This window comes from Lontra canadensis, unplaced genomic scaffold (genome assembly GCF_010015895.1).
Source record: "Lontra canadensis isolate GAN:19392208 unplaced genomic scaffold, GSC_riverotter_1.0 scaffold162, whole genome shotgun sequence".
Taxonomy (NCBI): Eukaryota; Metazoa; Chordata; class Mammalia; order Carnivora; family Mustelidae; genus Lontra; species Lontra canadensis.
In genome coordinates this window covers 1,581,422-1,606,760 of record NW_022631156.1, presented here as the reverse complement: position 1 = coordinate 1,606,760, position 25,339 = coordinate 1,581,422, and the positions used below count along the sequence as shown (strand labels likewise).

The 25,339-nt window shown below is 38.2% G+C and overlaps 1 protein-coding gene and 1 pseudogene across 1 annotated transcript in view; one reads left to right on the top strand and one right to left on the bottom strand.

Annotated features, from left to right (window-relative positions):
* The window catches only part of PCDH15 (protocadherin related 15), a 1,265,671-nt gene that overhangs the window by 779,606 nt on the left and 460,726 nt on the right, over positions 1–25,339 (bottom strand). The window lies entirely within an intron of this gene.
* LOC116859757 lies at positions 13,193–13,772 on the top strand (annotated as a pseudogene).

Here is a 25,339-nt window from a genome sequence, read left to right as displayed (position 1 = left end):
ACTGTTGGTGGGAATGCAAACTGATATAGCCACTCTGGAAAACAGTATGGAGGTTCCTCAAGAAGTTAAAAATAGAACTACCCTATGACCCAGGAATTATGCTACTAGGTGTTTACCCCAAAGATAGAGATGTAGTGAAAAGAAAGGGCACATGCACCCCAATGTTCATAGCAGCAATGTCCACAACAGTCAAACTGTGGAAGGAACTGAGATCCCCTTCAACAGATGAATGGGTAAAGAAGACGTGGTTCATACAAACAATGGAATATTCCTCAGCCATCAGAAAGGATGAATACCCACCATTTGCATCAACATCGATGAGACTGGAGGAGATTATGCTGAGTGAAATAAGTCAAACAGAGAAAGACAATTATCATACGGTTTCACTCATATGTGGGACATAAGGAATAGTGTGGAGGACCACAGGGGAAGGGACGGAAAACTGAAGGGGAAGCAATCAGAGACAGAGACAAACCATGAGAGACTCTGGACTCTGGGAACCAAACTGAAGGTACAGAGGGAGGGATGGGGGGAGGGGGTAACTGGGTGATGGGTATTAAGGAGGGCATGTGTGGTGATGAGCAGAGGGTTTTACACACAACTAATGAATCGCTGAATACTACACCAAAAACTAATGATGTACTATGTTGGCTAATTGAACTAATAAAACTAAACTAAACTAGACAACTAAAATAGCAACACATGTAGAAAGGAAGTGATGCAACAAATAACTAACAAGTAGAGTCAACAGAACGAATATGTAAAAGGGTTTACATACAGGAGAAGTGATGAAGAGAGGAGATCCAGGTTGCTTTTCAAATCTGACTTAAGCAATTAAGAAGGGAATAAATAAAAAAATGTGGTATATAAATGGTGACTATTGTAATTTTAGAGATTAGATTGAGTACCTCTTGGACATCAAATGGTCAAAAACAGGATGAAATAATCCTACATTTAAAAAAAAAGTTATCCAGGGGTGACTGGGTGGATCAGTGGGTTAAGCCTCTATCTTCAGCTCAGGTCAGGATCTCAGGGTGCTGGGATCGAGTCCTGCATCGGTCTCTCTGCTCAGCGGGAAGCCTGCTTCCCTCTCTCTCTCTGCCTGCCTCTCTGCCTACTTGTGAGCTCTTTCTTTCTCTGTATCAAGTAAAAAAATAAAAATCTTTTAAAAAATTTAATCCAGTCAAATCACAAAGCCTTTCAGTGGTTGTATTCCTTCAATTTTCATTACATTTCTTCAAATTTCTGTCAGATTCCATATTTTATTTTGACTTAAACGATTTGAAACTATCACTAAAGTGACTAAATACTATATTACTTGTTCTGGGAGAACAACTAAAGATATAATGCACTACATGATTTTATCAGTTATTTACATGTGCATTCAATCACAGAAAAATCATATCATCAATAGTTATTTAAACAACATTCAGTACAGCTGAATTTTAATACCCTAAAATAATTACAAAGGCACATCCATTAAATTCAAGCTATGAGGGGCATAAAATTATATTCATTTTTGTTAGTGGTATGCTAGTATCTGTCATACAATTATTATCGGTTTTCTGGCCTCTATCACAGCATTTTTTATGAGATGTGGGTGATTGGAAATGATGATTTCTGATCTCAGTAAATGAGCACTAGCCACACCAACCCCTGAAAGCAGGTCATTCAGTCTGCATATGAAAGTGATGGGGAGAAAGCAGGAACATGTAAGTTCCTTTTCAGGATTCCTATATATCTTCTTCTTACACACAGATAGATGTGTTTCTCTGATTATTCATAACTCCTCATCTCCCCTAAAGAAGCAGGTTAAAAATGAAATCATTACTTTTATTTTCTGTCCCACTTATACCCTAAATGGATGTGGGTCGCTGTCATTATTTTAACATTCGTGAGGGGAAATGTCAACCAACTTTTTTTTTTCCTAGTGAGATTTAAACAATGCCATATTTGGGGTTCTTAAAATCAAGCATCTGTTCTCTAAAACACTAACCTGCCTGCATTAGCCTTCATGAGTTAAAATGTGAACCACATTAAAAATCCATCTTCTTAATCAGGATGACCTAAGATTTTTTGGTTTCTAATAAAATTTTAGCTACTATTTGTGTGTTACATTTAATTAAATGTTTTTTTAAAACCTTGTAGAAATAATGGAGAAGGATATAAAGCAACAACCCTACATTAAAGGGAAGGTATTTGAAATGTGGTGTGAGGATGAGGGATACTGGCATCCTTGTTCTTGAATCTTCTATTCTGAGGGAAAATATAAGAATTTGTACTTTCCCCAAGATTGGATTAAAAGAGTAGACATAGGCTTATTAATCACTTATCTGAAATTTTCAAATTAAAACAAAATATGCTATAGATTGTAAAATCAGACCTACCTAGATTCTGCCTCAAAAGGATTGGGACTGTAAGTTTCAAGGAAAAATATTCAAATTTTTTTGGAAGAACTGTGTATACATTATAGGTCAACTAGGATAGGCACTGAATAGGTGGCTATGGGAATATAAAAAGGAAGCAGAAAGGGGAAAGTATATTCTCACTTGCTCAAATGAAATTATAACTCAATGAGAATCTCTGGTCACCAGATTAAAGGCTGAGCTTTGGTTCCAAATTGTATTTGGTTTAATACCATTATGAGCAGGAAGACTGGAGAAGGTTCAGGAAATGAGATAACTTCCTGTGGAAAGAGTTATATCAAATTTGTTTAAATGGAGTAACCTGAAGAAGGGAGCATGGATAAACCCAAAGATCAGAAAGCCACATAAGAAGTGGAGGGGTGTCCACTGAGTACTTTCTCCTGGATGCCCTGATTAGTAGGCATATTATTTTGTGAGAGGCAAAGAATACTGCATTCTAGCCAGATCTTGAACTCTTTTCCTTCTAAAATTCTGATTCTTTTCAGAAGTTGAGCTAATCATTCATCTAAGAGATTTGCACAATCCCGAAGTTGGTGAATTTGTTCTATAAAGGGGGACAGTGTTGTCAGAGAGGGAAGAAGGTTGGTTGGTGAGCACACTGTCTAGGTTGGGCAGAGAAGGGAGGCGATGCGCTTGGTAGGGGACCTTTGAATTCAGTGGGGGGACTGGAGAGAACTCAGAGCAACTTTCAGTGGAGAATGCCTTGACCATATCAAAAGGGGACTGACAAGCAAAAGGCAGAGCAAGGAGACAGGCCAGTACAGAGTCTAACTGTCCACACAAATACTGACCTTCTGAGGGAAATTGTGCTCTCTGTGATGTCCACAGTTTCAGAAAATAAGGAGTACCTATAAACCAATTGTCTCTAACCAGATGAATATACTTACTGTGTAGAGATCTCTCCACAACAAACATGTAGAACATGAAAACTGAATTTAAGTCATAAAAAGAATATAGACAGAGATTTCATGAGGACTGATAAATAAGACAGCCAGAACTGTCCATGAGTCCATGCATCCCCTGATGTCCCAAGATGCCCACACAGCAACCATGCCTCTGTCTCCTCTGAGCCACTCTTCACCTCCCCAAATACCATCTATGCTTTCAGTTTCTTTCTGTCCACAGAAACTGAACTCAGAGACTCAGAGGACTCCTCATGCCTATATACTTGTATCATATACGTGTATTATTCTTATTAAGAACAACAGTAATATTACATTCCAAGGGAATGGAACTATTTATAACCAAAATTATGAGATCTTGCCACTGTTTTATATCCTTAAGAATGTTCTTTTGGTGGGGGGGGGTGGAGGGTAAAGGGACAGGGAGAGAGAGAATCTCAAACAGACTCTATGCCCAGCATGAAGCCTGATGCAGGGCTTGATCTCACAACCCCAAGACCACAACCCAAGCTGAAATCAAGAGTGGGACACTTAACCAACTGAGCCACCCAGGCGTTCCTCCTTAGGGATGTTCTTTATATGACCTGTCAGTATAGCAAATAAAAACATGTAAAAATTATTAAAATTTCAAAATTGTTCTTTTGTTAAAGTCAACAGCAGTTTTGATTTGTTACAGTGATGGAAAATGAAGAATATTTTACTTATTTAGTTCTTGAGGATAGTATAAGCCCCTGGATTCACTGCATTTTGTCCAAAATTACACATTTTTATGTGAAAAATGCAGTTATTTATTTGTTCATCTAAGTGGCAGCTGTGTTCTTGGTCTATGATTCAGGGCTCTGTAAATTTTCTTTAAAAAGGATGAGAATAATGGGAAGGAAAATAAACTACAGGAAGAGACTAAGAAGAAAACTTATGTGTTTTCTTTTAATTTTGGTAATTAAGACAGTGAATTTGAAAGATGCCTGTACGTACATGCTGTCTTCCAACTGCTTCGGCTACAGATATGCTAAAACAAACACTTGATCCTCAGTGAAATTTAAAAGACACATAGTAAGCTTCTTTACATTTATAAAACTATAGTTTCTTATACTCTACACTTTTAAGATACCATAAAATAACTAGCATTATTACTTTGGATAACAAGCCCAAAATGGAGGGCTTTTTAAATTAATTAACTTCTTTCTTTCTTTTATTTATTTATTTATGGAGGGTTTTTTGGTTTGTTTGTTTGTTTTTAAAGGAGATTCCTAAGTGTAAGTAGCCTCTTTAGGAAGATAAAGATTTCCAGTCATGAACTCACCACTGAACTCCTATGGCCAGATTATCATTCACCAGAATCTTATGTTTCAATTTTCCCTTGCTAAAAAATCATATATGTAAGTATGCCTAAACAATATACTGTTCAGTTTCTTTTTAAAATTTATAAAAATACTCTCATTTTATGAATGAATCAATCATTCTGGGACTTGCTTTCCTGACTATGAGGTAGAAAAAGATAAATTTAAGAAATTCATGTAAAACACAGTTATTTAGCTGAAATTTGCTTTAACAATTCAAGTAATAAAAAGACAGCTCCAGGCAAAAAATGGTTATAGAATTTGTATTTAATGGCTCCCAATCCATCATTCAGGTATATATGCTTCTCCATCTATGGAGAAATTCTCTAACATTTTGCTTACCAAACTTTACCCATTCTATGTGGTATTCTGCTAGAGCTGTTACATAAGTGGAAAACAGAATAATATAATTACTATTATTTGTTAATCACTTTTAATACATTAAGCATTATGCTGGGTGTACTGTATTATTTTATTTCCTTTAATAAAAATTTTATGTTTATAGCAGCAATGTCCGCAATAGCCCCAAAATATGGAAAGTGCCTAGATGGCCATTAACAGATGAAACGATGTGATTGATATATATATATATATCCATATATGAATGGATAAAGAAGATGTGGTATGAAATATTATGCAGCCATCAAAAAAAGAAATCTTGCCATTGCAATGACATGGATGGAACTAGAGGGTATTATGCTAAGCGAAATAAGTCAATCAGAGAAAGACAATTATCATATGATCTCACTGATAGGAGGAATTTAAGAAACAAGACAGGATTATAGGGGAGGGGAGGGAAAAATGAAACAAATGAAACCATAAGAGACTCGTGGGGCACCTAGGTGGTTCAGTGGGTTAAGCCTCTGCCTTTGGCTCAGGTCATGATCTCAGGGTCCTGGGATCGAGCCCCGCATCAGGCTCTCTGCTCAGTGGAGAGCCTGCTTCCCCCCTCGCTCTGCCTGCCTCTTTGCCTACTTGTGATCTCTCTCTGTCAAATAAATAAATAAAATCTTTAGAAAAAAAGACATAAGAGACTCTTAATCTCAGGAAACAAACTGAAGGTTGCTGGAGGGCAGTGGGGAAGGGATGGGGTGGCTGGGGATGGACATTGGGGAGGGTATGTGCTATGCTGAGAGCTGTGAATTGTGTAAGATAGATGATTCACTGATCTGTACCCCTGAAACAAATAATACATTATGTGTTTAATTTTTTTAAAAAAATTCATCAGTTAGGATAAGCAAAGATATGCTGTAGTGACAAACAAAAAGAAATAAAACAGGCTTAAAACAACAGAAGGTATATATTCTTGTTCATTCTCCATATCCAAACGGTTCTGCTATCAAAGCTGCTCAGAAGAGCAGACTGGCAGAAGCAAAGAATGACAACTCAGCAGACAGAAGGAAATGTGACAAATTATACACTGGCACTCAAATTTTTCTTTCAGAACTGAGTTTCATAATTGCACTTTTAATCACAAGTATCATGATTAGACATCATTTTAAGAAAACAAAAACAGAACACCTGCGGAAGTGCAGTCCTATAATGTGCCCATATGGAGAACCAGAAATATTTGGTATTAGGTCTAATGGCTGACCTCCCTCAAAAAAACATTCTGAGAGAATCCTTATCAAGAGTTGTTACTGAAGGTGAAGTTCAGAGTGATAAAGTCCAGTTAATCAATATAAAGTCATTAATCCATTAATTCTCAGATTAAAATATGAATCTGTTTCCAAAGCCTTTTCTTCCATTGTTAACATTTTAGTTAGAACTGAAATATACTTTATCAGACTAATCGTAAATCAGTTTATTAATATTCTATTTAATACTCTGATTTAACAACCAGTTTATTATACCCTATCATCATTACCAAGTAAACAGGGCTCTTCTTAAAAAGTATGTATTTATAGAATGTAATGACCGCTGCCAACTTGCCCAATCCAGGAACTACAATAGTACTGATACCATGCACCTGCACCTCTCTAGGGCCTCACCCCCTCCACTCCACTCCAGGAGGTAATCTCTCTTCCAGATGCCACACAAGGGCTATACTTGTAGGCAGACCTTGCTAAGGACAGCCATCTCAGGTCTCTGTGCACTATACAACTAAATTGCATTTAATCGGGATATATCACATTTTCCCTCTGATCTGAAATTCATACACGTCATGAATGAAGTTGACAAATGACGAAGCTATCCTAAACAAATATATTTTCAAGAAGTCGCATATCTTAAAAATGTAGGATGCTTTAAGCCTTTAGGTTAAGTCTCTGAAATGTAAAGAACAGAAAGAAGAAAGGTGAGCGAAACTGACAAAGGATCTAAGTAAGAGTGCAAGGTTAAAAACCTAGTATTGCTTTTCTTCTTTTTAGAATTAATATCAGCAATGACAGAGAGCTATAAAGAGGCCCACATCTACATAATATAATATTTTAAAAGCCTTTAATTTTATAACTTATGAAAAAGAAACACAAGTCTGCAATTATTATAGACCTATTATAGTAAGAAATAGGGCCAAGTGTTTGGTTGTTTCATCCAAAATCATTTAAAGGAAAACTGTGGCTACAGTGAGACATATGATGGTAAAATATAAGTAAACAGGGGTTCTGTAAGCTGCCATCCTTCCAAGTGTATGAAAGTCCTTCGAACCTTCCCATCATAGCAAATGCTACTTCCACCATCTGAGCTCTGTTTCGTTCTCTATCATGTATCTCTGCCTCTGCTTACCCTACTCTTATTCAGTTCTCAACTTAGAACTGTTCTTTACAAAAACAACTGAACACAGCTAACTCCAGAATGATTTAGTTAGTGATCTTGTTTTCCTATAATACACTGTAAATGCCACTGTGACAGATTTATGAGTTTTCTGGTCTGTGCCCCTAACTATGCTGTAAAATCTTTAAGAGATGTGTTAGTTTTCTATGGCTATTGTAACCAGTCACCAAGACTATGTGGCTCAGAACAACAGTTCTGTAAGACATAGTCTCATTGGCTTAAAAATCAAGGTATGGACAGGGTTGTGTTCTCTTCCTAGGGTCTATAGAAAAATTTAGTTCCTTGTCTTTCCTATCTTCTAGATACTGTCCACTTCTCCTGGCTCATGGTCCTTCCTCCATCCTGAAAGGTAGTAACAGTCAGATAATTTCTTCTCATAGCATATCCCTCTCACTTCTTCCACACTCACATTTCCCTCCCATGCAGAATTCAACTGTTTCAGTTTTCCACTTTTAAGAACCCTAGTTATTACATTGCGTACATCCTGCATAATCCTTTTATTTTAAAGTCAGCAGATTAGCTAACTTAATTTTTCCTGAAATCTAAATTTTCCTTTGCCATGTAACATAATATACTCATAGATTCTGGAAAATAGGATGTGGAATGTTTGGGGAGGTTTTACTCTTTTTATCCCAAGTAGGATAGTAAATTATCTGGTGTGTGTCATGAATTCAAGAACTATGGTATTGAAACAATCAAGTTTCAGGATATCGTCAGCGCATTTTACTCAGCACCATGGACATAAGAGGTTTTATATATATATATGTATATATATATATATACACATACATATATATATATATATATATATATACATATATATATATATACATATATTGAACATCTGAAGCAGACAAGGACCTACTACATCAACAATATCCAGGTCACTTTGACTAACTAGTTTATTATAAAAATCTCCTATGAAAGAGTTATTTTCAATTAATCTGTTCATGTAACAGATGAGGAAAGTGTTTCCCAGATAGGGGAAGTGACTTTTTTCAAGATCATTCATCTTATGTCTTCTCAAATCTTAGCCTTGTCAATGCTGGATATCCTCTTGGCAAAATAGTCTTATATAAGTGGTCTTAGTTATTGATCCTCTGCTATCAAAGTCACTGAGGGGATCACCTCAGTCCTATGATTGCCAGGAAGCACTGTGCCTCACTGTTGTCCATACTGAAGCTCTCTCTCACTGTTCACAATTTTGCAACTCTTCAAGCATCAAAGTGATATTTTATGGGAGAAGATATTTGCAAGTGACATATCAGATAAAGGGCTAATATCCAAAATCTATAAAGAACTTATCAAACTCAACACCCAAAAAACAAACAAAAAATCCAGACAAGAAATGGGCAGAAGACATGAACAGACATTTTTCCATAGAAGACATCCAGATGGCCAAGAGACACATGAAAAAATGCTCAACATCAGTCATTACCAGGAAAATACAAATTAAAATCATAATGAGATACCACCTCTCATCTGTCAGAATGGCTAAAATTAAAAGCTCAGGAAAGAACAGATATTGGTGAGTATGTGGAGAAAGGGGACCCTTTCTTATATTACTGGTGGGAATGCAAACTGGTACAACCATTGTGGAAAACAGTATGGAGATTCCTCAAAAAGTTAAAAATAGATCTACCTTATGACCTGGCAATTGCACTACTACTTTGGATATTTACCCAAAGGATACAAATATAGTGATTTGAAGGAATTAATGCATCCGAATGTTTCTAACAGCAGTGCTAAACTGCTAAACGATGGAAAGAGCCCAGATGTCCATCAACAAATGAATGGATAAAAAAGATGTGGTATACACAGATAACAGAATATTACTCAGTCATCAAAATGAAGGACATCTGGTCATTTGCAATGACTTGGATGGAACTAGAGGTTATTATGCTAAGTGAAATAAGCCAGTCAGAGAAAGACAAATACATATTATTTCACTCAGATGTGGAACTTAAGGAACAAAACAGATGAACATAGGGGAAGGGAAGGAAAAATAAGATAAAAACAGAGAGGCAGGCAAACTATAAGAGACTCTTAACTTTAGGAAGTGAAATAGGGTTGCTGGAGGGGAGGTGGGTAGGGAATGGGATAACTGAGTGATGGACATTAAGGAGGACATGTGATGGAGTGAGCACTGGGTGTTATGTGCAACCGATGTAAATTCTATCTCTGAAACTAATAATACACTATATGTTAACTTAATCAAATTTATTTTTTAAAGTGATATTTTATTCACAGAGGTGCTTAATATCTTCATGTTATTCTAGTTCTTCCTGGAGGAGGGGGACTACTTCATTCTCCCCTCTGTGTCACATTTTATAACTTTCATAATGCAATAGAGCTACTTAGACTCTAGGGATTCAGGGTCTCTCTCACACACACACACACACAATTTTTTTTTCAGCTTCTTACAACCATAAGTTTTAGACATACATTCATGAGACTAGGCTGGGGCACCAAATTCAAGGAGAAACTATGCATTTCACCCTTATATTTGATTACAATCTAATGAGTATGTTCAGAAGAAGAGGCTATGGTCTACATACTTGACAGATTTGTAAATTAGATTTTTCTTTCAAAACAGAAATTTGGACTGTGGGGAAAGAAATCTGTCCCAGGAATCTCTGCAGTGTTAATATACCTGGAGTATATTTGGTTGTCTTCAGTAAGGGCATTTAATAATAATTAAAATCCTAATGTTCTCAAGTAAAAATTCACATGAACATGAACAATAGAGGAAAAAGGGGGAAATGAGATAACTAATGGGATTAGGATGGTGCCCAGCTTCCGTTTTGCATACTTGTGTCCCTATAACAGAAGGCCTGCTGTCCTTTATCCCTTGCATCCCTTGAGGAGAACAAATACTGCTATGGAGTATTTTAATCTTTCAAAATTAATAGTCATATTTGATATTTCCCTACTGAATTACACAAATATGGAAAATTATACATGATCATTTTCCTTATATTTAATTTAAAATTCACATATATGCATTTATTAATAAAATTTATTAGTAATCCATTAATATTATCGATAAATTTATTATAAATAATTTATTAATGATTGATAAATTATAAATAATACATAATGCAGTCTCCACAAAACTTAAAATTATTTTAAATTTCCATAGTTCATAACACAATGTATAGAAATTCAGACAAACATGACTTCAAAGAATGAGTCTATGAGGATGAATACACATATCCTTTGGTCTTAGATTCTTAAAATCTTATTTGATCAATGGGTTAAGAGTTAAAAGGTATTTCTGTAAGCAGAATCTAAATTTACTCATATTATAATACTAAAAGGGAGGTAAAAGGCCTAAAAACTCTAAATTTTTAGAGAAAAATTCTGCATTCTAGGATGGTAGATAGATGTTCCATTATTTCTCCATCATTTTGATTCAAGTGGTAATTTTGACAAATTAAATACCAATGTCTTTTTCTTCCTTGAGAGAAAAATTATGTTGATTATTCTTTGTAGGAACATCCAATATATAATTGTTATCTTACCAATTATATATTTTAATATACCAATTGTTACCTTACCAGCTGTATACTGTACATTCCTATAGAGAAAAACAAACAATTCATTAAATTGTATACAACACTGAGTAGAGGATCCAGAGAGCCATCAAAGTTAAACTTTTTTTTTCAACAAAACACAAAATCAAAATAATTGTAAAAATTGATAATTTTCTACCACACTGGTGATTTTTTAGAAAATCATGGCAAAGCATTGAAGGTTACTATTTTTGTTGCAAAAATTTAACATCATTCTTAATCAACTAATTTCTCTTTCAAACTCAATTTGCTCGCAACTAAACTCAAGATCTCTCTTCTAACTGTGGACTTTTTAGGGGTTCTGTCTCAGTGAATGGTCCTGCTCTTGGGACTACTTACTTCAGATTTGTTTCCCTTTACTCTCCTCCCTCCTGGTTTTTAATAAATCATACATGATGTGTGCATGTGTGTGTGTGTATATATATATACATACATATTTTTTTCTTTTTTTTTTTCTCCCAATCTCTCCATCAGTCTCTATATATAGTTCCCTTCCCTAGCTAATCCGACCCCCTCATCGTTTAAACCACCACTATCTCCTGCTTGGACTATGCCACAGGTGTGTATCTTGTCTATGTGTTATTTTTCTCTATCAGATGTTACGGGAATTCATTCCTCCCACTAGATCTAGTGATCTGTCTTAGAACAAATGGGATCATGTTGTCACACCTTCCCTTCTACTCTCACCCCTGCTTTTCTTTTTTTTTTCTTTGCCTTCTAAAGATTTCATTTATTTATTCGACAGAGAAAGAGAGAGAGAGATTGAGCGCCCACAAGCAGGGGCAGTGGCAGAGGACAGGGGAGAAGCAGACTCCCTGCTGAGCAGGGAGCTTGATGCAGGATTTGATTCCAGGATCCTGGGTTCATGACCTAAGCCAAAGGCAGATGCTTAACTGACTGAACCACCCAGGTGCCCTGCTCCTGCTTTTAAAATTCCAATGGCTTCACTTATAATTAAATCTAAAATTATCACTATTACCATCTGTAAACCTTGGTCCTTGCATATATCCTCAGTTTCATTACCATTTGATTTACACTGACCTTCATTCAGATTCTTTGTCATACTGTGCTTACTTCTCATCACAGGGCCATACACATTATTCCCTCCATCTGGAACAAACGCCTTGCCCCAACACTTTTTATAGTACCTGGCATATAGTAGCAACCCTTCAAAAGTGTGTTGAATGAATAAATAAATAAATGAGTAGTGACTAAAGTGATTAGTGCCTCAGATATATTACATAGGTGTTGGCAGATATTTAATGACTTCTAGAAAAAACATTCAGTATCAGAGATGCTGTGATTCATAGAAAATTCATTTCTCTGACTGAAGCAATAATGATTATGTCCCAAACCAACAGTAATCATAATGGGTCAGTTTAGAGGTACCACTACATTTTGCATGATCTTATTTCCTTATATTTAAAAAAAAATCCACTGAAACTAAACAAAAAGCCAAAAATGCATATTCAGTAATACCCAAAATATATCTCCTATACAAGTATCAGTCTTTCCTAAAGTGACTTTGGCCTAAGTGTATACCTTGTAAATATCTACTGTAACCATCTGATGAGAAGGAAGAGAAGGGATAGTGATAAAGTTAGACAGACCTATACTGACATGCTTTTTTTTTCCTTCTCATTTATTTTAAGAGCTTCTCTTCAAATAACTTTTTATATCAAATCTGTTCAAAATGATTTCTAAATCTCAAACCTGAAAGAATGTTCACAAAATACTTAAGAAATACATTTCAGAAGTACCAGCAAAGATATTTCCTTTTTTCCTAATTTTATATAATGAAATTCTATAATAGAATGCAATTGATCAGTGTAATTTGCTAATATGTTCAAATTAATGTGTCACCAAATTTGCCATACACACAGCACACAGAAAAGAGAGTCTATTTTGAGATTCTGTGAAGTTAGAATGTAGTTTTCCCTTTGTGCATACTTTTGAAATTCATTTGCTCCTCTACATCTTTCATTGAAGATAGTGAATTAAGTATGTATGTACATATGTATGTACATATTTATACAGACTCCCCGCCCTCCCCCGTTAGAGCAATATATCTTTGTAATTTGGTATAGTTCCAAAAAATTCCATTTAAAATATGGGTGTAGAGGTCTTCTTCCTGACTGGTCTTTGGTGTGTTCTGTTTCAAATCTGCCAATAGAAAGATGTCTTCAGGAAATGCCAAAATTGAGCACCCTGTCCCCAACTTCAAAGCCAAAGCTGTTATGCTAGATGGCCCATTCAAAGACATCAGCCTCTCTGACTACAAAGGAAAATATGCTGTGTTCTTTTTTCCTCTTGACTTTATCTTTGTGTGCCCCCATAGAGATCATCGCTTCCAGTGACAGGGCAGAAAGATTTAAGAAAGTCAAGTGTCAAGTGATTGGTACTTCTGTGGGTTCTTGTTTCCCTCACCTGGTGTAGATCACCATACCCAAGAAACAAGGAGGACAGGGACCCATGAACATTCGCTTATATCACACCCCAAGTGTACCATCCTTCAGGACTATGGAGTCTTAAAGGCTGATGAAGACATCTCATGCATTTTTATCATTGATGATAAAGGCATCCTTCCACAGATTGCTGTGAAGACCTCCCTGTTGGATGCTCTGTGGTTGAGAGTCAGACTAGTTGAGTTTCCTAAAAAGCATGGGGAAAGTGTGCCCAGCTGGCTGGAAGCCTGGCAGTGATACCATCAAGCCTGCTGTCCCAAAGAGCAAAGAATATTTCTCTAAGCAGAAGTGAACCCTGGTTTTGTTGACTGTTTCCTTTGCTGTGCAGAAGCTTTTGATCTTGATGAAGTCCCAAAAGCTCATCTTCGCTTTTGTGTCTTTTGCCTTTGGAGACATATCTTGAAAGAAGTTGCTGTGGCTGATATCGAAGAGGTTACTGCCTATGTTCTCCTCTAGGATCCTGATGGATTCCTGTCTCACGTTGAGGTCTTTTATCCATTTTGACGAGGGGGTGGGAGGTTGGAGGAACCAGGTGGTGGGTATTAGAGAGGGCACAGATTGCATGGAACACTGGGTGTGGTGCAAAAACAATGAATACTGTTATGCTGAAAAGAAAAAAAAAAAATGGAAAAGGGAAAATATCAAACTGCCCTCACTGTGTCTTGTTTGCAGTGGCAATATATGCAAAAATACTTTCAACAATAAAGAACTTGAGACCCGGGGCACCTGCATGGCTCAGTGGGTTAAAGCCTCTGCCTTCAGCTCAGGTCATGACCCCAGGGTCCTGGGATCGAGCCCCACATAGGGCTCTCCACTCAGCAGGGAGCCTGCTTCCTCCTCTTTCTCTCTCTACCTGCCTCTCTGCCTACTTGTGATCTCTCTGTCAAATAAATAAATAAAATCTTAAAAAAAAAAAAAAAGAACTTGAGACCCATGGGGGCTTTAAAAAAAAAAAAAAAAAAACAAACAGAAGTGAACCCTGGGCCATTTTAGGGCCAAGCTGCCATAAGTGGCCATGAAAAATCTCTTTTGTACTATTATCCATGTTAACACTCAAGACTTTAGACTCAGTGCAGGTATGGTATGGGACAGGACAGGCCCTTCCTGAAGGAGCTGAGGAGGCCAGATTTTCTTCCTCTGGAGAGAACGGCCTAAGCTGTGCTCTGGGGCAGGCTGACTGAGCTGCACAGTAGTGGGGCATCACTTTTGATCTTTCATTGTTGTTGCTAAATTTGAACTCAGAAAAAAAAATGTAAAGAAAGAAGATGCCGTGTAGGAATCACATAAGCATAAAATTCTGACTGAGATTCAGTTGTTTCCAAACCCTACTGAACATGCTTTTCATATTCTAAGTCATTGATTTTTTAAAAAACCTATTCATTATTTATTTAGTCTACCAAAACATGTCAGCAATCTTAAATTGCAGTATTTCATATCACCCTGCATTCTGCCAGGTCAACAAGGAGTACCATTATCTGACACTTCCCTATTTGACACCTCACTGTCTTGAGGGGATGTGGTTGAACCTTTTCTGTTTTTGAAGTGCTTTCTCATAAGTTTCTAGTTATTCATTTTTCTTGAATTAATTAATTTATTTGAGAGACAGAAAGCGTGCAGGGAGAGACAGAGGGAGAGACTCTTCAAGCAACTCCCCACAGAGACTGATGGGGAGCCTCAATCCCATGACCCTAGGATCACGAAACCAGGAGTTGGGTGCTTCACCCACTGAGACACACAGGCGCCCCAGTTCCTAGTTATTCTTATCAGCAGTGCCATCACTGGCCAGTTGTTCCTTGCAGTAATCTCTACCAATGGGATCGGGCTTGTAGAAAATCCAGATTTCAAGATTTTCTTTGCAAGGCTGTTTGCGTTTTGTCATTTTTAACATGAGCGCGACCACAGCCCTTGGAAAACTTTTGAAGACTTTTCAGTAAATAGAAGCTGATTTTCATATGATTTGATTATATAAGTTAGCTTGTGTGTGTGTGTTTGTGTGTATGCGTGTGTGAGGGGGTGTGTGTTATGGAATGAGGCACTTAATATCATATGACAAGCAGAAATACATTGTGATTGCCTTCAAACGTAACACATTTTGGGAGATCTGCTCCCAAAGCCACAGTGAACCTGGCTAAGAAAAGGGACTTCTGTTGGTAGGAATGCAAGTTGGTGCAGCCACTTTGGAGAACAGTGTGGAGATTCCTCAAGAAATTAAAAATAGAGCTGCCCTATGACCCTGCCATTGCACTACTGGGTATTTACCCCAAAGATACAGATGTAGTGAAAAGAAGGGCCATCTGTACCCCAATGTTTCTAGCAGCAATGGCCACGGTTGCCAAACTGTGGAAAGAACCAAGATGCCCTTCAATGGACGAACGGATAAGGAAGATGTGGTCCATATACACTATGGAGTATTATGCCTCCATCAGAAAGGATGAATACCCAACTTTTGTAGCAACATGACGGGACTGGAAGAGATTATGCTGAGTGAAATAAGTCAAGCAGACAGAGTCAATTATCATATGGTTTCACTTATTTGTGGAGCATAAGAAATAACATGGAAGACAAGGGGAGATGGAGAGGAGAAGGGGGTTGAGGGAAATTGGAAGGGGAGGTGAACCATGAGAGACTATGGACTCTGAAAAACAATCTGAGCGTTTTGAAGGGGCAGGGGGTGGGAGGTTGGGGGAACCAGGCGGTGGGTATTGGAGAGGGCATGGATTGCATGGAGCACTGGGTGTGGTGCAAAAACAATGAATACTGTTACGCTGAAAATAAATTAAAAAAAAAAAAAAAAGGACTTCTGTTGTCAGATGGGAGGGAGCTGGGGAGCTCTCAGTGACCAGTACCAACTGCCTGTGTGGGCTCAGGTCCAGTGCCCACAGGTCACTAAGGAGTCCTGTGTTGTTGTTGTTTTTTCCCCCTGAGACCATATCTCACTTTACATATTTAAATGAACTCCCTTGGAATTGATAATTTCACAGATGCTATTTGGCAAAGGTCCTAGTTTCAATTTAAATCTTACAAATTTAGAGATGCAATTGAAAATGTTTTCAAACTTCATTATCATTGGAAATGAAATCGGAGGGCATCTCTTCTAAGGCGCTCATTTGATAATAGAAGGAAACTTTAGAGGTATTGCAGTGTGTGCGCTCTGGGAGTTTTTTCTTTCTTTTTCCCTAAGATGCTATCCTAATTCTTTTCTGCAATAAATGAGACTGAAAGTCTAGTTGTGATTACCTTTACCCACTCCAACCCAAAGTGTTAGGAATATGAAGTGACTAAAGCCAAGAAAGTGCTTGTTGTACTTTCTGGAATATAAATTATCTACAGGGAGGGAGAAAGATAACAAGACTAGAGCAAGTGCTAGGAGAGGAGTGGGGAAAAGGGTGAGTGAAGGAGAGAGAGGGAAGGTCAGTGAGAGGGCAAGGGGAGGAGAGAGAGAGAGAGGGAGAGAGGGACAGAGAGAAGACAAAAGAAACAGGAAAGAAAACAAATAAGGATGGAGGAGAGGGTTGGGAAAATGTAGGAAACAAAACACAAAGAAGAAAGCATTGAGCACCATCTCCCATGAGTGAAGGTCAGTGCATAAACAATGAATCCTGGAACATTGAAACAAAAACAAAGAAAGAGTAGGTATAAGGAACTAAAGGAAGTTCCTGTACATAAAAAGGAACTATTCAAAACTGGCTGAGTTGAAGGTGGTAGAGAAATAAGAGAAAACTATGGAAAAGGTAGAGATAGCCAAATGCTTACTGGGTTTCTCTTCTCCCAGATGCCATAATAAGCACAGCGAAAAAATCCACAGGCTCCATGGGCAGGAAACCCTGCAGAGAAGTATAGTACCCCGAAACAAGTATGGTGAAGGTATATGATCTTTCTATGGAGGGTGTGGTCCATTTAATATGTTGCAGGTGATTGTGTATGTGCATTAATGTTTTCAGGCAAATAGAACCCAAATAAATACTGAATAATTATGAGGAAATCTGAAGTCTACCTTAATTGGAAAATAGAAAATTATACTATACCAAAGTGCATGTATTAATCACTGCCCATATGCTAGGAAGCCTCATGAGCCATTCCCAGGCATCACGTCAGTTAATTCCACCAGCAGTCCAGTCAGGCTACCATTACCCTTGTTGAAGAGATGGAGATCTGAGTCTGAGGGAGGTTACATCACTCATCAAAATGCCTGCATTGATTGTGTCAGAAGTTGGAGAAGGTCTGTCTGACTCCCAAGCCCATGCTTTAACCACTCCTTCCATCTCTGCACACCACCAAGGAGTATCCTCTGTTAATCCTCCCACGTTCCCCTTCGCTCGGACTGCACACACAATGCATCGTGTATCAGGTTTGAATCTATTGCAGCTTGTCACTCATTTTCCAAGTAACTCAAAACTATCTAACTCTAAAAATCTTTCTAGGACTTTCGCAGACTTCGACACACTTCAAAGAATGACATCCTTTTAACTCCCGCCCTTCACAACCTACAGTATATTGATTTATACTTGTAATCTGTTTGTTCCTTGTATTGATGTTCTGTACGAACTAGGCTGTAGCATTCATGAGGTCCAAAAAATGTACCTTATTGATGTTTGCATCTCCAGAACTTAGCAAGAAACTGGCACATCAGAGATGTTAATACATATATATTGAATAAATGGACAATAGGGGTTGATCATAGTGCCATGATTCTCTAAGGTTCCATGGATCAGGGTCTATATTATCCAACTTTCTTGAGTCCTGTAGCACTCTGTCCTAAGGCTTTGAAACATAGTAGTTCAGGCTGTGCCAGTTTGAGCCATGTTGCCTGAAGTAGGATCATGGTCCTTAGATGTAGGAGACCCATGACCTGAACCAAGACAGTTTGCTATCCTTAGAGCTTCGATTTCCTCATCTGTAAGATAGGAATAATAATAGAATTTATCTCATGGGGTTCTTGTGCAGTTTAAATAAGTTGGAGAAGAGAATATATACATTGCTGAATATTCCTTTTTTCTTCTTGCTCTTCTAGAAATCTGGCTCTTTGCAAAGATTGTATTTTTCTATAGCACCAGCAACCTATTTAAACACACACACACACACCATGTGTATTATATGTATATAAGCAATGTAACTTGAGTCTGTAGTGTGTATGCATCTGGCACTCAGAAATCACTTAGTTGCGATTAACAGAAATCTGATGTGCACATAATAGAAGTTGCATATGCTTGCTCTACCTGAATAGACAAATGGATGAATGAATATAATATACACAATGCATTATTAATATTTTTTAAAATGCTGTTTTCTTTTCCCTGTGGGGATACCATCCCAAGTGCCTCCTGTGTACACAGCAGAGCTGCCAGGGCCCAGGGCTGGATCTAGCCGCATGCATTGTGGAGTTGGCACAGCCTTGTCTGCACCCTGTCGCAGGTTCAGTCTGAAGAGAGCTCATCAGTATTCCATGTGTTCAACAGAGACACTTAAAAAACTCAGAGTAGCAGGACAGTCATCACTGAACAGTCTAATTGAGTGGCCCTGAGGGGCAGTAGAAGGTCTTACATGAGCAGAAAAGATGAGTGGCATGAGCTGGGCTGCTGATCCAGGAATCAGCACCACCGTGGGATCCACCAACGTTGTGAACAAATGCCTAGAAGGGCGACTGAGAACTGGAGAAAAGAAAGGCGAGAAGCACACTGGAGAGAAGGATGGGTTCAGTTTGAGTTTTCCATGGACTTGGCTCAGTGACACGCTATGATGGTGTCAATGACAGCTGAATCTCTCAAAAATCACACATATATACACATAGAGCTTGCCTAAATAGGTTTCCCAACAGGATGCAAAAACCCCACAAAACAGAAACAAACAAACCAAAAATACCTGGCTGTGGGCAGCATCTCCCTAGCACGGGTGTCTATGGATTGTTTTTGTCCCCACATCAATGTTGAGCAATGCCAGAGAAATCAAACGCTCATTAAGTATGTTTCTGAACTGCTGTTTGAACCCTAGTTGCTCTTCTTGAACTGCATCAACCTGCCCTACGTTGTTGAAAGAGACATTTCATCTCTCTAATATTTTCTCTAATTTCAGTGTTTACTTATTTCAATAACCTCTAACTGGGTCATTCTGTCAAGGGCTGAGAAAAGTAAATGAGACAGTTTCTGTCTTCAGCAATTTATAATCTCAACATAAAACAAATGTTAGGTGATGTGTTGGAATATAAAGAGGGGAGAGAGGTATTATTTTTTTCAACTTGATTGCAGTGTAATTGACAAAAATTTTACCGATGTAAGGAGCACGGTGTGGTGTCTGGATACTTACCCATTGCAAAATGATGGCCATAATCAACCCAAATAACACAAGCCATCAACCTGCACAGCTATCTTATTTCTGTATTTACTTGGCTGTGTATTTGTGGACTGATGCATGTGTTTCTCTGTTTTGCCACGGCGAGACCGGTCAGTATCTACTCTCTCAGCGCATTTCAAAAACACACTGCAGTGTTAGTAATGGTCACTGCCATACTGGATATTAGATCCCCAGGACTTGTTCCTCTGTACCCGGAAGTCTATACCCTTTGACCAACCCTTCCATGTTTAATTTTGATTGACTGTCATTAGCAACAACATCGAAGAATAATGAAAAGTTAGTATCAAGGAATCAACAGAATCTGAGTAAAATCTGGAAGGGAATATTAGATTCTGATGTCATGATAAAATAGCCCAGAGGCTAGTGACTGCACACGGAGCTGAGGAAAAGGTCTGGTTTGGCCTTTGTCCCCTCCTAGTTATACCACACCAGGAAGCACGTTCACCTCTTCATGCCGCTAGAGCCTCCTGACCTGGGGGTAGAGAGGCATAGAAGAGAACTGCTACGTGGTTGTTCATATCACCTCCAGGACCTCCTGGAGTTCTCCTGAAAATTAAACTAAGGAGTGCAATGTTCTTGGAGACTTGGTTAGGGAATGCTAAATAAATGTTGGTGGTTACTGTTGAGAGATAATGGTTTATACATAACATAAATGTTGATACACTTTGTGATTTCAAAGAAATTTTTGAATATGCAGGCGTTGTGTGTATGCGAATACGTAGGAACAGAACAGTGTCTGAGAAGGCACAGTATTAATACAGTCAGTAGCAAAAACTGAACACTACAAACATTGAGAAATAGCTTCTAGGGGTACCTTTCCCCTCCTCTGTCTCTGTCTCTGTTCATCTGTCTATCTGTCTATCTCTCTCTCTCAAATGCATACATACACACACATGCAAAACAAAAACAGACTGGGGATGTGGTCAGCTGGAGTTCCATGAATGGGACAAGTGCACAGATGAGCCCAGGACAGACAGCGATCACCAACAAACACACGCTGTTTTGTTACCTTCGGATACATTAATACCTAATGTCTCCTGAATAAAATCGTGATATAGCGCACTCAATCCCTGGTGTTGTGCCAAGAGACCTGTACACATCTGAAAACCCAGAACGCCAGCTCAGTGCACCATACTGCTTTCTCAAATTATATGGTCCTCAAGTTTCTTAACTTGGAAACTCAAAATCTGTCCTGTGCATAGTTCCTTACTATGTCTACCCTGAATTCTTCAGCCAATTTTCCACTGGTATTCTCCCAAAACCCAGACACTGCACTTAATTCTATTAATACACAGATCACATTGCATATTGACTATCACTGTCATTATTATACTTGGATGAAGATACTGCCTTGATTTTTAAAAGATTTTATTTATTTATTTGAGGGGGGCAGAGGGAGAGGGACAAACAGACTCCCCCTGAGGGGAGGAACCTGAGGTCATGACCTGACCCAAAGGCAGACACTTCACTGACAGAGCCCCCCAGGTACCCTGAGACTGCCTTACTGTCTTTTCTAGAGTTGATATACAATAAAATGTTAACTAAATAAGTGAATCAGAACATACGGACCAAGGCAATGTGACCATACGTGCAGAGGGAGTGAAGGGAGAGGAATACTCTGCCAGAGAAGGAGGGTAGAAAATGACCACACTGTCAAAAAATATCAAAACTAATTCATTAAAAAATATAGCTCCCGGGGCACCTGGGTGGCTCAGTGGGTCAAGGCCTCTGCTTTCAGCTCAGGTCATGATCCCAGCATCCTGGGATCAAGCCCCGCATCAGGCTCTCTGCTCGGCGGGGAGCCTGCTTCCTCCTCTCTCTCTGCCTGCCTCTCCTCTGCCTACTTGTGATCTCTGTCTGTCAAATAAATAAGTAAAATCTTAAAAAAAAATGTATATATATAGCTCCTTATGGAAATATAAATAAGAGTGGGATACTTTCAAAACCACAAAAAAGGAAGAGGTAGAATGTTCACCAGGAAGAAGAAGGAGGCTGATATGTAGACAATCAGAAAAAGTCAGTACAAAGAACCTCCAAAAAAAACAAAGTTGCAAGGAAGGTGGATCAATAGGGCTGCTTGCTAAAATGGTAGATTATAGGATTGTCCAAGAAAGTGGCTGGTGGAGGCTTTAGAGAGCACAGTTTTAGTAGGGTTGTGAGAAAAAGCAAATTGTAGAGCTTAAGGGAATTGGTGGAGAAGTGGTGGTAACAGGAGAGATTTGACAGGAAAAGACCCAACTAAGAAAAACCACTGTACCATGAGCTGTATGCATCACTGATGACTTGAAACCACGCAGGGTTACGGTGACATTTTTGCTCAATCTCAATGTCTATTAAGGATACTTAAAAAGAGTTCCGTCTTTCATGCATCTCGTGCAATTAGCATATGAGTACTTTATTTTTCAATAGGTTCCAGTTTTCAGGTGTTAGAACCCTGCAGGGAAGTATCCACCTTACCAGTTACTGTTATTTTAGTCTGCAGTGCTAGGACACTGAATTAGACCTTCCCCTTCTTTTCCCTCTCTTCACAGGACAAATGGGGCATCTGAAGTATTAGTACTTAGCAATTCCAGGTTATCTTGGAAATAACATGTGTATTAGAGAGAGAGAGAGAGAGAGAGAGAGAGAGCGAGCGCACGCAGGTGGGCACAGGTGAGTAGAAAGAGAATCTTCTAAGTACAATAATTGGTATTCTCTTTATCAGAGCTCCCTCTCCCCCCAGTTATTTAGGTCTCTGGCTCTCCAGAGTATACAGATGGACTTTAAGTGAGCCAATTACTAGAGCATACAAAAGCCACAGAAGTAATCCTTCTCTGCACAAGGTCAGAGCTTAAGAGTTTATATTTGAACTTGCTTACTGGACAATTGTTGCTGAAACAAACTACGTAAAAAGGTGTATGTTTTTCAAACCTTTACTCTAAAACAAAGTCCTGGGGGTGGGGGAAGTGCTTAACAAGGACTCAGGTGATGACTCATAGTCAGAAAAGAGGAGACAAGAAATGGAGGTATTTATAATCTAAAGAGAGGACACAGCCAAGCTTTTGACTCAGAACAAAACAAATACTGTCAGATGGAATAAATCACAGACAAAAAGGTGTTTATAACATATGAAGTGAAAAACTTGCATAAGAATGCATGCTATGGTTCTTTGTCTGAAATGTGTATTAAAATGTGTATTATGCAGGTAGATATGTCTGTGTGCGCACATGTATTTGCTCACTTTCTATGAATGCTGCCTTAAGAAATCAAATTTAAATGAGGGATGAAGATGTTTCACAGACAACATAGCTCATTGAAAACTTCTTATAATCTTCAATAATCATCTTTAGCTTAATTTGATTATAACTGAAAGAAACTAGGAGAAACGTTTGCACGATACTATGGCCAAGAGAAAGATAATGTTGTCAAGAAGAAGACCACATGCATTACACTTCGAATACTCAGGGGATATGGGATTTTTGAGAGATGTCCAGCATGATCCTGGCAGACAGGGGGTCCCACTGCAGCCCGTGATGTGGGTATAGTGCTATGGTAGCGTCCTCTTAACAGTCTGGAAAAGCCTTGGAATAGGAGCCGTTAAGACCGTCCCACTGCTCTGGCATATCTGGTCCCTTTACTGAACCAACTCTCTTTGAGGCATCTCAAGAGAGGACCTGCCTTGCTTGGAAACTCAAGTGTTTCAGCTCATTTGACAGAATCTCCTTATAATTATATTATCAGCATTGTAATTTATCAACCACTCTCTTCTAAGATTAATTAGCATGAGCCAAAGTCACTTAGGAAAACAAAGTTTCCAGGCTTGGCCTCAGACCTTAGATGGTCACACTCTTAATGGACCAGCATGCATATCCCCTCACTGACCTTCCACAGATTACAAACAGAAAGCATGAAAATGAACCTGGAAACACTCCTCCAACTTCCTCCCCCATAAACCCCCGTTTCACATGGACCAGGAAGCTCTCCAAGGAGAGAACATAGTCATGGATACTTTTCAGAATGAAGTGTAATTTAACAAAGACTTTAAGGCGTTTGGTAAATTTGGAGAGACAAAAAAAGAAAAACAAAACAAAACAAAATTTACAAGCACAGGGACACATAGTACTCCTTTATAAATAAATACGTAAGGTTATAAAAAAGAAGTATGATGATATACAAGTGATGAGAAGTAATAATAGCAACAAAGATTAACAGTTAATTGAACATTAGCCCTATACCAAATGCTATGCGAAACTTTCCACTTGAGTTCTAAGAGTGAATATTTATTAATACTGTTATTTGTAAGGAAACAGGCTTAGGTACTGTGGTGTCTCAATGGCCTTTTAACCAGGGTCCCCTTCATGTGGTTGGGCTTATCTAGCAGCTCTCTTCAGGTCGCAGATGTGTGCTGATTTATGTAGTAGCTCAAGAGCAAGGCAGAAGACGTTTGTCTTCCAGCTAAATTCCAGAACAGCAAGGGAGAACCCTTTCTTAAATAAATGCAAGCTGGTTCCCATAATGTGCTCGCACTTAGTGAATGTTTCTCTCTCTTACAGACAGACAGACAACCCCCCCATCCATTGGTACACATACCTTCTAAAACTCCTCTGACTCTAAACTTAGTCACAATGTACAGATTGTAGTTTGTTTTTTAAACAGAGATTTTTTTTCCTGATTATAGATTTAATATGGACAATTTGAAAATGCAGAGGAAATCATACAACATAAAATAAAATATACCCATTGCCCATATATCATTTTCCCATTCTCTCTCTCTTTCAGAATTCATTCATGAACTCAAAATCAACTCAGAATCAATTATAACAGACCCTGTACACAACTTCGCTTATTTACCTCCCTGTGACTAGCACATTAGAATGAGAGACATCTTTTAGAGGCGTTTTTTTCCCCCATCCCACACACACTTTAGCAGATGGCCCTGTTTCCTTCCTCCCCTGCCCCAGACTCCGCATAATCAATGTGGGATCAGGGCACACGTCCCCATTCAAATAAACTTGTCAGTGCTCATAATGTGTGAAACCACAAGCGAGAATATCAATTCCAATGCTATCTATGGGTAGAATGAGGTCATTAACTGAAAATGTATTATGTTCTTTTATTTTCTATCAGTTAGCTAAATTCTTACTTTTAAAATTTAATATAAGACAATCAATCTCACTGACACTATTAATGTTTGCTTAGATATAATCATCAAACAAATGAAGTGTCCACTATGGAACAGACCATCTGCAAATTTTATTACTGAATCTAGAAACTTCTCCCAGCAATGTGAGTGAAAATATGAAAAGACTCAAAACTTAGCCAAAGTTTTCAAGTGAAAAAAAATGTGATATAAAGTATTTAAATAATAATTATATAATATATTTCCCTTAGAAGCAGTTCTATACATTTGGCTAATACCAGAATATTTTATTTCAGGATAACTCTCTTATGCCTAAAAGGAAAAAAAAAAAAAAAAAAGCAGAGGAAACTGTTTTTCATTAAAAATCCAGAAGAATCCTATTATTTCATATA